This window comes from Enhydra lutris, unplaced genomic scaffold (assembly GCF_002288905.1).
Source record: "Enhydra lutris kenyoni isolate GAN:26980312 unplaced genomic scaffold, ASM228890v2 scaffoldscaffold29, whole genome shotgun sequence".
In the NCBI taxonomy this organism is placed as follows: domain Eukaryota; kingdom Metazoa; phylum Chordata; class Mammalia; order Carnivora; family Mustelidae; genus Enhydra; species Enhydra lutris.
Window position 1 is genome coordinate 3402941 of NW_019154113.1, and position 18324 is coordinate 3421264.

Here is an 18324-nt window from a genome sequence, read left to right on the forward strand (position 1 = left end):
CCTAGGGCCAAGGGCCGCCCGCCCGCCGCCGGCCGCGCAGCGCTGCGCCCTCTCCCGCCCGCCCCGCGCGTTCCCCGCCCGAGCGCGGGCGCGAGCTACCGCGTGCCGGGGGCGAGCCGCCGCCGTCCCCGGGCGCGAGCCCCACCGCCGCGCGCCGGAGTGGGCCGGGGCCGGAGCGCGAACCGGGAGCGGACGGGTGCAGGTGCAGTCCCCGCACCCCGACCTCGGTGCTCTCGCCTGCCACGCGGGACGGCACTAGGGACCGCAGATGCTTCAAGGTCGAGGGCAGCAGCCTCCGAGGCCGAACCCGCGGTGGGCGGGAGCCGGGGCCCGAGGGCGGGCCGAGTCACGGGGACCGAGCCGCCGGCCGAGCCTGGGGCCAGCCCGGGATGAGCGCTTTCCGCGGCGGAGGTGGGGCGAGGGGGACACTGCGCGTCCAGGCGGGGAGGTGAAATCCAAGTGCGCGGCCCCAGGTGTGGCGCGCCGCAGCCTCTAACGAATGCGGAATTCCAAGATCCAAGATGCCGCTTTCCTGCAGTTCCGCAATTTCCCAAGCCATCCGCTGAGAACTGGGCCCGGGAGGAGTCGGCATTTAAACCTCCCCGGTTCACAAACGGATGTTTCTTACTCACCTTTAGTTTGCAGGGCTTTTGATACAAGTGAAAAGTTTAGGCTTAAATCGCACCGAAGAATTTAAATGAGCGATGGCATTAAGGACCCGTTAACTCATCCCTACTCCCTTTAGCCAGCATAAGGCTTTAAATTGGTTATCGGCTTCTCTGAGGTACCAAGAAAACTTGGAAGTTTGCATTGTCACAGTTCTCTTTGTGGCCCTACTGATGTGACTTTAAGACCGCTGGTGTTGAAAAAGACTGTTATTAAGAGATCCACGAGTGTTGGGAAATTGAAAGGGATCGGACACAAAAAGGCAACGTTCAGGGTAAGAAAGGGCAATGGTAGGTCATTCCCCCAGGCCATTTGTCCACTGTCGCATGGTGGAACTGAGGGAGTCCACCGCTGGATCCAAAACACTGGAGAGTAGCGCCCCCAGAACGTCTCAGTTGCTGGTGCTTGAAATTTCACCGTTAGAGATATTGATTCCTTTGGGGCTTGACGCGCCTCTATTAAAATGCAAATTCCTCTTGAAGGGGCAATAGCTCAAGCCTTTATCAGCCAACACCTTAGCAGGGATGGGATTTATTTTCCAATTTAAAGGGATGACCAAGGGATGAACTGGGGGTGGGGAATTCCACAGATAAAGTAGCTGACCTCAAAATGTTGGCCAGTGGCCAGACTCTGCCTTTTCCTCCAGTTTTTATCTGTAACATGGCTGAGCCTCAGGCTGGCATCATTTAGAGTACCAGAGTACAAATTCAAATTTCCTGGAGACATTCTCTATCTAGAAATTCTCAGGCAGCACTTTTTAAGGCCTTGGAACAATACCAAAGCCAGCTCCTGGACTGCCAGGAGGTTAGGTTCTCAATGGAATCACCTCCCTCCCTCCCTCACTCATTTATTTATTCCCCACAATAGTTTACAAAGGACTGTCTAAGCACCAGGCACTCTTAGGCCCTTAAAGTAAGTACAGAAGTGAACAAAACAGACAAAACCCATGTCTTTTCGGTAGAAGGAGAGAAACAGTACAATAAGCAGAACAAGTAAATTACACAGAGTTTATTGACATTATGTAGTACTCAAAAAATATGTTAAGCACTCACTATGTGCTAGACACTGAAGATGTAAGGATTAGCAAAAGCAAACAAGCTAGAGAATGTTCAGTCTACTGGTTAAATTAACAATACACAGATAATTGCTCCAAGGCCAATTGTGGCCAGGAGCAGTGTGATGGAGAATTCTACATGGTGCCAAAAACCAGCATCCTCTACAGAAAATGAATTGAGGGATGCCCAAGAGAATGTAGAGTTCACATGTTACTGCTGTCATCTAGGCAAGAAATGACAGTATTTGGGATGAAGGTAGAGATGGTGGAGATACTCAGAACTGGATAGATTTGAGACGTTTGGCAGGTGTCCGCAATGAATTAAATGTAGACAAAATAAAGGGCGGTGCCGGTTGGGCCATCCTGGGGAGAGTACCGAATGGTAGATACCTCCCATGAACTCCCATGTGTGTATTAGATGTGCTTCCAAATATATATGTGAATCATATTTGTAATTATAAATGGCATGGAAAGAGAGCTGTGGGCAGCACAGCAGAGGGTTTAGGTGTAGGTGGAGTAGGAGAGGGATCTACATTGTCTGTGAAATTTGATTTTGGGGCAGAGGGAAAGCCTGATCCAGAAATTACAGTCACTTAGCCATTTTAAAAATCATTTCTGTATTTTAGAGAATTTTAAAATTTGGTTGTATTAAATGTAATATCTGACTTTCTCTTGGTAAACAATTGGAATTTGGAGATATAAATAAAGTGAGTCAATTTCACGGAAGTGAATCATAAAGAAAGGAAGGATGGAAGAAAGGAGGGAGGGAGCTGGCTTAGCCCTAGCTCTGATCCCAACAACTCATTGATCCTCTTTGCTCCTCAGCGTTTTTCTTATAAAAGGCTGCATTGGGGGCGCCTGGGTGACTCAGTCGTTTGAGTGTCTGACTCTTGGTTTCTGCTCAGGTGGAGATCTCAGGGTCTTGGGATCAAGCCCCACATCCAGCTCTTCACTCACTGGGGAGTCTGCTTGGGATTCTCTCTCTCCCTCTGCCCCTCCCCCCTAAAATAAATAAATAAATCTTTTTAAAAAAATAAATAAAACGCTGCCATAATACATGTCCTAGTATTATGAGAGATTCTTGGAGTCACCTGGGACCAACTTATCGCAACTTTTTCTTCTTCCTAGATCAGATGACACTAATAGACTGAGACCATTGTTCTTAAGCATAGCATGACAAGGTGGCTGAGCTTTTACTGAAAGGTAGGCTGTATGTCTGCTTGCACCAACAGGAAGGTGAGTAACACAAATGCCTCACTTATAGTGCCCTTGTTCAAGTTTTTGCTCTTTTCAACATACCTCTCCAGCGATGGATGAAAAATAAATTTGTCCCTCCATACTATACAGCAGAAGAAAGTTCTGCTTGGATTTCACAGTCTCCAACTCTGGAATAGTAAAAATCAGCAGAGAATCACTGTTTCCAGGAACCTCAGGCTTGTACATTTCCTGCTGAAGACAACTAAGAAGCCAGATGAAAAAATATTTTAAATATCTTCTTAAAAGTATCAAGGAGGGGCACCTGGGTGGCTCAGTGGGTTAAGCCTCTGTCTTCGGCTCAGGTCATGATCTCAGGGTCCTGGGATTGAGCCCCACATCGGGCTCTCTGCTCAGCGGGGAGCCTGCTTCCCCCTCTCTCTGCCTGCCTCTCTTGTGGGACTCGATCCCAGGACCCTGAGATCATGACCTGAGCTGAAGGCAGCGGCTTAACCCACTGAGCCACCCAGGCGCCCCTGGATCACAGATTTATACCTGAGGGCAAAACCATAAAACTTTTAGGAAACAACATAGGTGTATATCTTCATGACTTTGGATTGGCTATGGAATCTTAGATATGACACCAAAACCATAAGCAACAAAGAAAGAATAGACAACCTACAACCTTTGTACTTCATCAAAATTAAATTTTTTGTGCATCAAAGAATGCATCAAAAGTAACAAGAATGAGAAGAAATATTTGCAGATTATATATCTGACAAGGTTTCAATATCCAGATATATAAACAACACCCACAACTGAAAAACAAAGAGACAAAAATGGGGCACATGGTTGGCCCAGTGGTTTAAGTGCCTGCTTTCAAGTCAGGTCATGATCCCAGGCCCTGGGATTGATCCCCACATCAGGGTCCCTGCTCAGTGGGGAGTCTGCTTCTCCCTCTCCCTCCAATGGTCATTCTCCCCCATAAATAAATAAAATCTTTAAAACGCATACCCACACACATACACACAAAGAGACAAACAGCCCAATTTAACATGGGCAAATGAGTTGAGTGGACATTTCTCCAAAGAAGACATACAAATGGCACATAAGCTCATGAAAAGATGCTCAGCATTGCTGATTAAGGAAATGAAAATGAAAACCACAATGTGATACCACTTGGCATCCATTAGGATGGCTATTATAAAAATTGATTACTTGAGATACCTGCGTGGCTCAGTCATTTAAGTCTCTAACTCTTGCTTTTGGCTCAGGTCGTCATCTCATGGGTCATGGGTCATCAGATCAAGCCCTGCATCCAGCTCTGTGCTTAGCAAGGAGTCCGCTTGAAGAGTTTCTCCCTCTGCCCCTCCCCTACTTTTTTATCTCTCTAAAATAAATAAATAAATAAATATCTTTTAAAAGTAAAAATTAATTAATTTTTAAAAAAAACAGAAAATAGCTAGTGTTGACAGGAATATGGAGAAATTGGAAATCTTGTGCCCTGCTGGTGAGAATGTAAAATGGTGCAGCCATTTTAGAACATAGCATGGGAGTGCCTCAAAAAATTAAACACAGAATTACCATTTAAGGGATGTCTTGGTGGCTCAGTCAGTTAAACATCTGCCTTCAGCTCAGATCATGATCCCAGAGTCCTGGGATCGAATCCCACATTGGGCTCCTTGCTCAGCGGAGAACCTGCTTCTCCCTTTGCCTGCTACCCCCCTGCTTGTGCTTGCTCCCTCTCTCTCTCTCTCTGACAAATAAATAAATAAAATCTTTTTTTTTAAAGAATTACCCTTTAATCCAGCAATTCTTCTAAGTGTATATCCAAAGGGATTGAAAACATATCTCTTTAGGCATCTGTACTTCCACGATTATAACAGTGTTATTCACAATAGTCACATGCAGAAACAACTCAGGTGTCTATCAACAGACAAGCGGATGAGCAAAATGTCATGTGTATACATATGTATTATATATAATATATATAATATTCCATCATATATATGTATCATAGATATGTATATGTATATATATATATTTATATACATATCTATGATACATATATATGATACATATATGTGATGGAATATTATTCAGCCTTGAAAAGGAAGGAAATTCTAACACATGTTACAACATGAATGAACCTTGAGCATATGAGTGATACAAGCCAGTTACAAAAGGACAAAGGTTATTGTGCTTCCCCTTATATTAGGTTCCTAGAGTAGTCATGTTCATAGAGACAGAAAGTAGAATGGTGATTGCCAGGGAGGAGGGGAAAATGGGGAATTAGTGCTTAATGGGTACAGAGTTTCAAATGGGGAAGATGAAAAAGCTCTAGAGATGGATGGAGGCAATAATTGCACAACAATGTGAATGGAGTTAATACTACTGAATTATATACTTAAAAATGGTTAAAACGGTCAATATTACTTTATATCTGTTTTACCACAATAAGCAAAAAGTATAATAAAATACCCCTTCATATCCACTAGGATGACTATCATGGTAATTTAAAAAAAAAAGTCCTGCAAATAACAAATGTTGGGAAAGATGTACATTGTACATTGTACATTGCTAGAGGGAATGTAAAATAGTGCAGATGGAAAACAGTCTGACATGTCCTCAAAGTTAAACACAGAATTATCACATGACCAATACTTCTAATTCTACGTATCGAATTGGAAATCAGTAACCTTAACTTGTTCCCCCATGTCCTCTGGTCCCAGCTCTGGAGCAGTTTTGTTTAGATAATTATAACTGCAGGGTTGGAAGCCAGTGTGGGCAGCTCTAGACCTTAACAAACAATAACGCATGTATGGAAACTTTGACTCATCTCTGTTCATTGGGTTATGAAATGTCTATCTCACTGCTATCTAAGAATAAATTTAACCAAAGTTGAAAGACTGGTAAACTGAAAATTCTACAAACATTCCAGCTCAGAATATTGCTGAAAGAAATCAAAGAAATCCTAAACAAATGGAAAGGCACTGTGTTTGTGGATAAGAAGACAACATTAAGATGTCAATACTCAAAGTGTTCTAAACTTAATAAACTAATTAAAGGACAATTTAGTTCAGGGAGGAAAGAGATCTAATTTTGACAGGACTTGAAACATTTATGATACTTCATAGGTTCTGTGATGAGATTTAAATTAGATCGTGAATATATAAAAGTATTTTGCAAACATTAAAGCACTTTATGAATGCTGGGTGACATTATTCCATTAGTAATGAGTTCCTTACAGACAGAAGCAGAGTTTCATTCATGCTTGCAATCCCCTAATGCACCTGGCATAGTCCTTAGCAGGTAGTGGTACTCTATTACAATTTATTCAGTTGAATTCTATATCCTACACTCTGTTAAAATTGAAGTTTTAATATTCCTGAGCTACTGACTAGAATTTTATGAGAGGCCCCGGAGAAATAAATGGTGCTGGATTAGTCAAGGAGTACAAAGAGGCTAAGAAGTAAGTTCCACTTAAATTAACCCAACTACCGCTATTAAATCAGGTTATTAGAACATATATTGTAATGATTTCATTAGAATAAGCAGTTACTCATATTCATACATATTGACTCAAACAAAATTATACATGAAAGTAATGTTTTGTCTTCAGGGAAAATGTGTCAAAATTATGAGTCAAGCCACATGAAACTTAAGAATTCTCATCCATCAACTGAACAGGAAATAATGAAATAAAATTTATCATTTGCTTTTGAAATAGGAGAGTCACCTTCAACCAGAACTACTTGAATAGCCTTTTTTTTTTTTTAAATAGGAAGCAAATATGAAACACTTTGTTCGTAGATAAATGGGAAGTCTTTAGGAAAATAAACATTAGGAGTCGCTAATCTTTGGTGTCAATTACATGATTGGGCCCACTTTTCACAGCAATGATGCATTGCTGCGATGTAATTCTTCAGGGATTTGCTTGGCTTTTTCATGCAACTAAGCTGTATGCTGTATGCAAGTAAATCTAAGTCGCAGCCCAGATGATCCAGCAAACCCAAGTTCTCTCTCTGCCCTCTCCAACATGTTTCCCTAGACTTCTGCTCCTGCAGGGCACTGGCCTTTCCTTTTCCAGCTTCTGGACATTAGTGAGCCATTCCTGCTGAGAATGACCTACTTCATCATCTATGCAAACTTTATCTTTTCTCTAGGTCTTTTCTCACATCTCAAAGGCAGGCCAGCAGAGTAGTTAGGGCAAAAATGAAGGTGTCAGACTGCCTAGGTTCAGACCCTAGCTCAGCCACTTCCTAATGAAGGTAGTAATAGTCCCTGCCTTATAAGCTCCTTTGTAAGGATTAAATGATTAAATTTCTCTGGAGTACTGAGAACAGCACCAGCCTAGAGCAAATACTACTTAGCATTTTTCTCATCATTTTTCTATTAGTGACAACACTGCTATATGAAGGCACTCCTGTTTGGTTCAACTTCTCCTGATCCATGCAGAGTAAGTTAGGTCAGAAAAGGCCAAAAAGCAGCAAACCACCATAGGGAAAAGCAAAGTAAGCTATTTCCCCAAATGTACAGTAAGTTTAAGGAGAGACTCCTAGATCAATATTTCTTTGGATTTCCTACAGTTCTCAGAATAGTGTCTTGTTAGAATAAAAGATAGAGTAAATATTTTTGTTTGACAGGGCTTTCTTAAAGAATTTTTGTTTTTTACATTTCTTCCTGATTTCATCCATCTATTCTATAACATCTATTGAGTGATACTATGTGCAAGGCATTGCCTTAAACATGTACAGATCATTAAGACCCTATGCCAAGCATCATATCTCATATAGATTAATTCCCACCTAGAATTCAAAAAGCATTATGGTAAGGTCTTTATTAGTTCTAGTGTTCCAATTATATAATTATTTCAATGGCCTTTGAATAAATGAACTAAGAAATGAAAGCAGAAATCATTTAGTGATTTAAATATGGAGTCTGGTCCAAAACCACATTCTAGGAGGTTCCAGAATTGATTATAATGATCCCTTACCTTGGAAAGGATGTGAAAGTCCCTTTCCTACTCTTTTCTCATAGGGATGAAGAAGACTTAGATTCTTAAAGAAAATATTTTAAAAAGAGAAGAAGGAGAAGAATAACATCCTTATAGACAATAAAAGCATACCAGAAAGATAAAACTACAAAATAGATCAAAATGCTAACTTACTATTTGAAAACAATGTGATAGGCTTTACAAACAATGCAAGAAAAACATAAATCAAATTCACAAAATATAGAAAAAGAAGGAACAGAACCCAGAACAGATGACTCTACTTGATAAGACCATCTACCAAAAAACCTAAAGGTTACCATCATACTTAATGATGAAAGACTGAGTGATTTCCCTCAAAGATCAGGAGCAAAGGAAGAATATCCTTTCTCACTTTATTCAACATGGTTTGCAGGAAGTTCTGGCCACTGCAATATGGCAAGAAAAAGAAATAAAAGGCATATAAACTGGAAAGGAATAAATAAAATTGTTCCTATTTGCAGATAATCTCATGGCCAATGTAGAAAATCCCAAGGAATCTACTTAAAAAACTCCTAGCAAGTTCAGCAAGTCCACAGACTCAAGATCAACACACAGAAGTCAATTGCATGTCTATAACTAGTAATGAACACATAGAAACTGAAATTAAAAACAGAATACACAGGGACGCCTGGGTGGCTCAGTGGATTAAGCCTCTGCCTTCAGCCCAGGTCATGATCTCAGGGTCCTGGGACCGAGCCCCACATCAGGCTCTCTGCTCAGCAGGGAGCCTGCTTCCCCCTCTCTCTTTGCCTGCCTCTCTGCCTACTTATGATCCCAATCTCTGTCAAATAAATAAAATATTTAAAAAACCAGAATACACAATATCATTTACAATAATGGCAAAGAAAATGGAATATTTAGGTATACAATTAACAAAAAAGGTAAAGGATCAGAAAGTAATATAACACTCTGTATTAATTATACTTACAAAAAGCCAGGGACACTTGGCTTGCTCAGTCTATTAAGCAGCAGCAGGGAGTCTCCTCCACCCTCTCCCTCTGCATTTCCCTCTAATTGTGCATGCTCTCTCTCTGTGCCAAATAAACAAATAAAATCCTTTTTAGAAAAAGGTAAAAAATCTGTATATTGAAAATTACAAAATGATGATTATATAAAAAAATTCTCCAGAGAAACAGAATAGGATGTATACAAAGAGAAAGAGAGAGATTTGTTTAAAACAATTGGCTCACACATTGTGGAGGATTGGTAAGTCCAAAATCTGCAGGGTAGCCTACTAGGATGGAGACCCAGGGAAGGGTTGTAATTTGAGTCTAAAGGCTATCAGCTGGCAGAATACCTTCTTTGTTCAGCCTTTGTTCTAGCAAGACCTTCAACCAATTGGATGAATCCCACCCACATTATGAAGGGTAATCTGCCTTACTCAAAGTCCACTGATTTAAATGTTAATGTCATTCATTTCTGGGGTCTCTGTTCTGCTCCAGTGTTCTATGTGTCTATTTTTGTGCTGATACCACTCTGTTTTGACTACTACAGCTTTGTAGTACATCTTGAAATCAGGAATTGTGATAAATCCAGCTTTGCTCTTCTTTCTCAAGATTGCTTTGGCTATTCAGGGTCTTTTGTGGTTCCATACAAATTTTAGGATTATTTATTCCAATTCTGTGAAGAATGCCATTGGTATTTTGATAAGGATTGCATTGACTCTGTAGATTGCTTTGGGTAATATAGACATTTTAACAATATTAACTCTTCCATTCCATGAGCATGGAATATCTTTCCACTTGTGTCATCTTTAGCTTCTTTTATCAATGTTTTATTGTTTTCAGAATATAGGCCTTTTACCTCCTTGGTTAAATTCAATTTAATAATTTTTATAATTTTTATTCTCTTTGGTGTGGTTGTAAATAGAATTACTTCCTTAATTTCTCATTCTGCCACTTCATTGTGAAATATGACTCCACCATAAAGAGAGAAGGAAATCTTGCCATTTGCAATAACATGGATGGACCTAGAAGGTGTTAAATGTCAGATAGAGAAAGACAAATATGATATGATTTCACTTATTTGTGGAATCTAAAAAACAAAACAAATAAGAGGAAGCAAACAGAGCAGAAACAGACCCACAAATACAGAGAACAAACTTATGGTTGCCAGAGAGGTGGGGGATGAGCAGATGTGCAAAATGAGTGAAGGAGAGTGGGAGATACAGGTTTCAAGTTATGGAACAAATAAACCACAGTAACAAAAGGTAAAGCATTTAAAAAATGTTAATATTATTCAAAAAACACTTTCAAAGAAACATCCAAAATAACTTTTGACCAAAGATCTGGACACCATCGCCCAGCCAAGGTGACACATAAAATTAACTATCACAATTATGAACTCAAAAGAGACCTAAACAAATGGAGAAGCATACTGTGTTCACAGATTGGAAGACTCAGCATAGTAAAGATGAGGATTCTTCCTAAATTTCTCTATTGGTTTAATGAAATTCCAATCAAAATTCCAGCGAGGCTTTTTTTAGACATAAACAAACTTATTTTTAGAATTATATGAAAAGGCACAGGCCCTGGAACAGCTGACCAATCTTGAAAAAGAAGAATGAAGTGGGAGGAATCACTCTACTCAATACTGAAACTTAGTATAGATCAATAGTAATCGAGATATTGTAGCTTTGCAAATATATGGAGGTTAAAGAAGACACAATTGCACACAAAATAATAAGATACCTAGGAAAAAATTCAACCAAAGAGGCAAAGAATCTGTATTCAGAAAACTATAGAGTACTCATGAAAGAAACTGAAGAAGACCCAAAGAAATGGAAAAACAGTCCCTGTTCATTGATTGGAAGAATAAATACTGTGAAAATGTCTATGCTGCTTAGAGCAATCTACACATTTAATGTAATCCCCATCAAAATACCATCAACATTTTTCAAAGACATGGGACAAATAATCCCAAAATTTACATGGAACAAGAAAAGACCCCAAATAGCCAGAGGAAAGTTGAAAAAGAAAACCAAAGCTGGCAGCATCACAATTCCAGACTTCAAGTTCTATTACAAAGTTGTAATCATCAAGACAGTGTGATAATGGCACGAAAACAGATACACAGATCAATGGAAGAGAATAGAGAACCCAGAAATGGCCCTATGGTCAACTAATCTTTGTAAAAGCAGGGAAGAATGTCCAATGGAAAAAGGACAGTCTCTTCAACAAATGGCGTTTGGAAAATTGGACAGCCACATGCAGAAGAATGAAAGTGGACCATTTCCTTACACCACACACAAAAATAGACTCAAAATGGATGAGAGGCCTCAATGTGAGACAGAAAACCATGCAAAATCCTTGAGGAGAACACAGGCAGCAACCTCTTTGACCTCAGCCACAGCACCTTCTTCCTAGAAACATCACCAAAGGCAAGGGAAGGAAAGGCAAAAATGAACTATTGGGACTTCATCAAGATCAAAATCTTTTGCACAGCAAAGGAAACAATCAACAAAATCAAAAGACAACTGACAGAATGGAAGAAGATATTTGCAAATGACATATCAGATAAAGGGTTAGTATCCAAAATCCATAAAGAACTTATCAAACTCAACACCCAAAGAACAGATAACCCAATCAAGAAATGGGCAGAAGACATGAACAGACATTTCTGCAAAGAGGGCATCCAAATGGCCAATAGGCACATGAAAAAGTGCTCAATACCACTTGGCATCAGGGAAATACAAATCAAACCACAGTGAGATACCACCTCACACCTATCAGGATGGCTAAAATTAACCAGTCAGGAAACAACAGGTGTTGGGAAGGATTCGGAGAAAGGGGAACACTCCTACACTGTTGGTGGGAATGCAAGCTGGTGCAGCCACTCTGTAAAGCAGTATGGAGGTTCCTCAAAAAGTTGAAAATGGAACTACCCTATGACCCAGCGATTGCACTACTGTGTATTTACCCTAAATATACAAAGTTAGTGATCCAAAGGGGCATGTGCACCTGAATGTTTATATAACAGCACAGTATGTCCACAATAGCCAAACTATGGAAAGAGCCTAGATATCCATCAACAGATGAATGGATAAAGAAGATGCAGTACATATATACAATGGAATATTATGTAGGCATCAAAAAAATGAAATTTTGCCATTTGCAACAATGTGGAAGGACCTAGAGGATATTATGCTAAGTAAAATAGTCAATCAGAGAAAGACAATTATCATATGATCTCACTGATGCGAGGAGTTTGAGAAACAAGACAGAGGATCATAGGGGAAGGGAGGGGGGAAAAGAAACAAGATGAAACCAGAGAGAGAGACAAACCATAAGGACTCTTAATCTCAGGAAATAAACTGCAGGTTGCTGGAGGGGAAGGCAGTGGGAGGGGTGGGGTGGTTGGGGGATGAACATCGGGAATGGTATATTATATGGTGAATGCTGTGAATTGTGTAAGACTGATGAATCACAGATTCGTACCCCTGAAACAAATAATACATTATATGTTAATTTAAAAAAAATTCAAATTAAAAAAAAAGAAAGAAGTCATCCAAATTGACAAGGAAGAAGTCGAACATTTACTCTATGCAGACAACATGATACTTTGTGTTGAAAACCCTAGGACTGCACCAAAAAATTGCTAGAACTGATACAGGAATTCAGCAAAGTTGGAGTATATAAAAATCAACAGAAAGAAATCTGTTGTATTTCTATACACCTATAATGAAGCAGCAGAAAGAGAAATCAAGGCGTTGGTCCCATTTACAATTGCCCCAAAAACCATAAGATACCTAGGAATAAACCTAGCCAAAGAGGTGAAAGATCTGTACTCTGAAAATATAGAACACATATGAAAGAAATTGAACAAAACACAAAGAAAAGGAAAAACATCCCATGCTCATGGATTGGAAGAACAAATATTGTTAAAATGTCTCTACTAGCCAAAGCAATTTACACATTCAGTGTAATCCCTATCAAAATACCACCAGCATTTTTCACAGAACTAGAACAATCCTAAAATTTGCATGGAACCAGAAACGACCCAAATACCCAAAGTAAGGTTGAAAAAGAAAACCAAAGCTGGACTCCTCAGAATTTCAGACTTGAACTATATTACAAAGCTGTAATCATCAATACAGTATGGTACTGGCACAAAAACAGACACATAGATCAATGGAACAGAGTAGAATAACCCAGAAATGGAACCACAACAAAGGAGGAAAGAATATCCAATGGAAAAAAAGACTCTTCAACAAATGGTATGGGGAAAATTGGACAGTCACATGCAGAAAAATGAAACTGGACCACTTTCTTACACTATACACAAAGATAAATTCAAAATGGATGAGAGGCCTAAATGAGAGACAGGAACCCATCAAAATCCTAGAGGAGAATGGAGGCAGCAACCTCTTTGACCTCGGTCATAGCCACTTCTTGATACATCTGTGGTGGCAAGGGAAACAAAAGCAAAAATGAACTATTGGGACTTCATCAAGATAAAAATCTTCTGTACAGCAAAGGAAACAGTCAACAAAACTAAAAGGCAACCCATGGAATGGGAAAAGATGTTTGCAATGACATATCAGATAAAGGGCTAATATCCAAAATCTATAAAGAACTTATTAAACTCAACACCCAGAAAATAAATAATCCAGTTAAGAAAGGGCAGAAGACATGAGTAGACATTTCTGCAAAGAAGACATACAAATGGCTAACAGACATCAAAAAATGCTCAACATCATTCGTTATCTAGGGAATCAAAACCATGATGAGATACCAACTCACACCAGTCAGAATGGCTAAAATTAACAACTCAGGAAACAACAGATGTTGGTGAGGATGTGGATAAAGAGGAACCCCCTTACACTGTTGGTGAGAATGAAAACTGGTACAGCCACTCTGGAAAATAGTATGGAGTTTCCTCCAAATGTTAAAAATAGAGCTACCGTATGACCCAGCCACTGCACTACTGGGTATTTATCTAAAGGATACAAAAATACTGATTCGAGGGGGCATATGCACTCTGATGTTAATAGCAGCACTATCAACAATAGCCAAATTATGTAAAGAGCCCAAATGTCAATCAACTGATAAATGGATAAAGAAGATGTGGTATATACATAAAATGGAATATTACTCAGCTATCAAAAAGAATGAAATCTTGACATTTGAAATGATGTGGATGGAACCAAAACAAAACTTATTTTGCACAAAAACTGTAAGATTTCAGTCATATGTGGAATTTAAGAAACACACAGATGAACATAGGGGAAGGGAAGGAAATATAAAATAAGATGAAAACAGAAAGGGAGGCAAACCATAAGAGACTCTTACCTATAGAAAACAAACTGAAGGTTGCTAGAGTGGAGAAGGGTGGGGGGATGGTCTAAATGGTGGCAGGCATTAAGGAGGACACTTGATGTAATGAGCACTCGGTATTATATGTAAGTGATGAAGCAGTAAATTCTACTCCTGAAACTAATACTACACTATATGTTAACTAACTTGAATTTAAATAAAATCTTGGAAGGAAAAAAAAGATATTGTGGTTTTGGCACAGGGATAAACACACAGGTCAGTGGAACTAAATAAAGAGCTCAGAATAGACCACAAAAATATATGCAGCTGATTTTTGAGAAAGATGTACAGACAGTTCAGTGAAGAAGGAAGGATAGCCTTTTCAATACATGGTATTGGAGCAATTGGATATCTATAAGGAAAAAAGTGGACTTCAACTTCTTGCAAAAATTAACTAAAAATAGATTATGGGCTTATATGTAAAACAGAGAAGGAAGAAGGGGCTTCAGTAATTGAGACTAAACTAGAAGTATAAAAGTGAATAAACACATTTGATAATAAGCTATGAGTGATAAGTAAAAAGGAATTTTTAAAATTATACATAAAAGAGTTTAAAAAGATTTATGAACAGTAGCATTTATTGAGGAGTATTAAAGGAGGTCCAACCTATGACTGAAAGGAGTGCCTGAAAAAAGGAAACTAAAGCAAGGGAACAAAACAAATATTAAAATCTATAATTCAATAAAATAATCTTGAAAAATTTTAAAGGCTGAAATTGCATGTTGAAGGAACATATCCTTCATAATACTGGAGAATGTCACACGAGAATGGGCATGACCAAGATAAACTGTATTAAAATTACTGTACTCTAAAGAAAAAAAAGATATTCTGTGGGTATTAGAGCCAAAAGAACAAGTGGCTCATAAGGGAAATAAATATTTGGCAATAATTCACTGAGCAAAAAAAAAAAAAAAAATAGCAATTTTGAAATAATCAGAAAAGAAAATATCACCCAAGGATTTTATATCTAATAAGATTGAACAAATTATCATCAGTGTGCAAAAACTCAGGTAATATCATATCCATGAGCCCTTTCTGAAGAATCTTATTAATTCATAAACTTCAAAGAGCCAAAATAACTAGAGAAACATTAATATAAGTACAGGTAATGAACATAAAATATATAATTCCTTTTAGAACTAAGACTAAATGAGGACCCTTATCTCATACCATATGTAAAACTTAACTTGAAAATGCATCAAAGGGCACCAGTTTGCATTTCCACTAACAGTGCATGAAGGTTCCTTTTTTAGCATGTCCTCACTAACACTTGTGGAAAATAGTATGGAGGTTCCTTAAAAAATTAAAAATAGAACTACCATATGATCCAGTAATCACTGTAATGAGTATTTACCCAAAGAATACACAAACACTAATTCAAAAGCATACATGCACCCCTGTGTCTATTGAAATATTATTTACAATAGCCAAATTATGGAAGCTGCTCAAGTATCCATCAATGGATAAATGGATATATATGTGGTGTATATATATATATATATATATATATATATATATATATATACACATATACACAATGGAATATTATTCAGCCATAAAAAGAACAAAATCTTGCCATTTCCAACAGCATGGATGGAGCTTGAGAGTATAATGCTAGGTGAAATAAGTCTGAGAAAAACAAATGCCCCATGATTTCACTCATGTGTAAAATTAAAAACAAAACAAATGAACAAAGGGAGTAAAAGAGAAAAACCAAGAAACAGACTCTTCATTATAGAGAACAGATGGTTAGCAGAGGGGAAGTGGATGGAAGGGTATTGAAATAGGTGATGGAGACTAAGAGTACACTTAACATGATGATCTGAGTAATATATGGAATTGTTGAATCACTATATTGTACACCTGAAACTAATAAAACACTGCATGCTAAAAAATAAAAATTAAAAAAAAAATTCTCTGTGAAAAAAATTCATCAAGGGCCTAAATATAACCACTAAAACTATGAGATGCTTTGAAGAAATCATAGCTATACATCTACATGACCTTGAATGAGGCAATGGTTTCTTAGCAATGACATCTAAAGCACAGGCATCAAAGAAAGCATAGATACATTGGACATCGTCAAAATGAAAAATTGTTCAAAAGACAGATCAAGAAAATGAAAAGACAACCCACAGAAAGAAGAAAAAGATTTTACAAATCATACATCTGATAAGAGTCTAACGCCCAGAATACATACAAGTTTTAAAACTCTTACAACTCAACAATAACAAAACAACCCAATGGAAAAATGAGCAAAGGGTCTGAACTGACATTTCCCCAAAGAACATATAGAGGTGGCCACTAAGTGCATGAAAAGATGTTCAACATCATCAGTAGTTAGGAAAAAGCAAATAAAAGTCACAGTGAGATACCACTTCATGGCCACTAAAAAGGCTGTTATCAAACTGGCGGGCAATAACAGCTCTTGGCAAGGTTATGGAGAAAATGGAAGCATTGTCCCTGCAGGTGGGAATATAAATGGTGCAGTCACTCTGGAAAAGCCACTTGCCATTTTCTCAACATGTTCAGCTTAAAGTTACCCTATGACTCAGCAATTCCACTCATAAGCCCCAAGAGAAACTGAAAACATTTTTTTTACACAAATCTTGCACATAAACATTGATAGCAGTGTTGTTATGTACCATCATCAAAAAATGAACAACAACCTAAAAAACCCCATCTGATGACTGCACAAACAAAATGTGGTATATCCAGTGACATCATTTCTAGCCATAAAGAAAAATGTCATACAGATAAGCACTACAGTAGAGATGAACTTTTAAAACATTATGCTATGCTATGTGAAACAAGCCAATAAAAAAAAATTGCATATTGTATCATTCCACTGATACAAAATGTCCAGAAGAGGCAAATCCATTGAAACAGACAATAGCTTAGTGGTTGCCAAGGGCTACGGAAAGGAGACATGGGAGTTTCTGCTAATGGGTACAGGTTTCTTTTTCAGGTGATGAAAAGGTACTAAAATTCTTTAGAGATGGTTGCACACTTCTGTAGATACATTAAAAACTACTGCATTGCATACTTTATTTTTTTTTAAAGATTTTATTTATTTATTTGAACAGAGAGAGAGATCACAAGTATGCAGAGAGGCAGGCATGGAGAGAGAGAGGAGAAAGCAGGCTCCCCGCTGAGCAGAGAGCCCGATGCGGGCCTCGATCCCAGGACCCTGAGATCATGACCTGAGCCAAAGGCAGAGGCTTAACCCACTGAGCCACCCAGGCGCCCTGCATTGCATACTTTAAAAGGGTACCCTTTGTGGTTATAGGAATCATGTTTCAATTAAACTGTTATATTTTAAAAGACCAAATGAGTGTTAAAAGAGTACTGGTTTTGTGCTCTTTTATAGACTGAATGTTTGTATCCTTCCAAAAGTCATATTGCTGAAACCTAATCCCCAGGGTGATGATATTTGGAGATGAAGTCCTTGAGAAGACTCTGCCCTCATGAGTGGAATTAGTACCCTTCTAAGAGACCCCAGAGAGCTCCCTTGCGCCTTATGCTATGTGAGGACACGGCAAGAAGATAGCCATCTATGAACTAGGTAGCAAGCCCTCACCAGGCTCTGATCAGCTGGTGCCTTGATCTTGGACTTTCTACCTCCAAAATGGTGAGAAATAAATTTCTGCTGTTTATAAGGCACTCAGTCTATGGCATTCTGTTACAGCAGCCCAAATGAAAACATGACAATGTAGATATAATACAGCTATTTTAAAAAGGGGGGGGGGTTGAATGGGGAGAGCAAATGCAAAAATTTTAACTACTCTCCATAAATAATTGGTTATGGTAGTATCCACGTTATTATTATGAGACTCTTGGCTGCATAATACTGGATTAAGCAAATGAGAAATTATGGGTTATTCTAGTTATACTATCCCTTGTGTCCTTTTTTAGAGGAAAGAAGTTAGAGATATAATATAGGTTAAGTTACAAAAACTCCTATAGTCCTGAATCTGAATGGGAAATGGTGATATGAATTCATAAGATCTTGTTTATCTGTGTAGCTGTGTGTGTGTGTGTGTGAGAGAGAGAGAGAGAGA